Here is a 468-nt window from a genome sequence, read left to right as displayed (position 1 = left end):
GAGAAAATTAATACTTAGATCAATGCAGATGTTCTGCCCAAAACCTCATAGCTAATTAGTGGCAGAATCAGGACTTAAAAAAAAAAAAAATCCAGCCGGAGTCCTGCCTATAAGCAGGATGCTTTACAGACTCTGAAACCCAAATCCAACTATGCTCCCATGCCAGGTTCTGGGCTGAGTACTTCACATACGAAATACAATTTAATTTTTATAACAATCATGTGAGGTAGATATTGATCTCTATTTTATAGCAAAAGAAAATTAGTCCAGGGAAGCTAAGCTGCCCAAAACCACAAAGCTAATTAAGTGGTGAAACTGAGATTCAAACCCAAGTCTAATTCAAAAGCCCATAGTCTACACTAGCAATAACCAACAGAAATATGATGCAAGCCACAAATGTGAGTTTCATGTAATTTTAAATTTTCTAGCAGTCACATAAAAAGAAGTCAAAGAGGTAAAATTAATTTA

General features: G+C 35.3%; 1 protein-coding gene across 2 annotated transcripts in view; it reads right to left on the bottom strand.

The window, feature by feature from the left end:
* KCNH1 (potassium channel, voltage gated eag related subfamily H, member 1) overlaps nt 1-468 on the bottom strand; it is a 379,133-nt gene that overhangs the window by 297,677 nt on the left and 80,988 nt on the right. The gene's annotated exons all lie outside the window — the stretch shown is intronic.

The sequence above is a fragment of the Propithecus coquereli genome, unplaced genomic scaffold, assembly GCF_000956105.1.
Source record: "Propithecus coquereli isolate 6110/MARCELLA unplaced genomic scaffold, Pcoq_1.0 Scaffold129, whole genome shotgun sequence".
Taxonomy (NCBI): Eukaryota; Metazoa; Chordata; class Mammalia; order Primates; family Indriidae; genus Propithecus; species Propithecus coquereli.
This window is presented reverse-complemented; position numbering and strand designations above follow the sequence as displayed.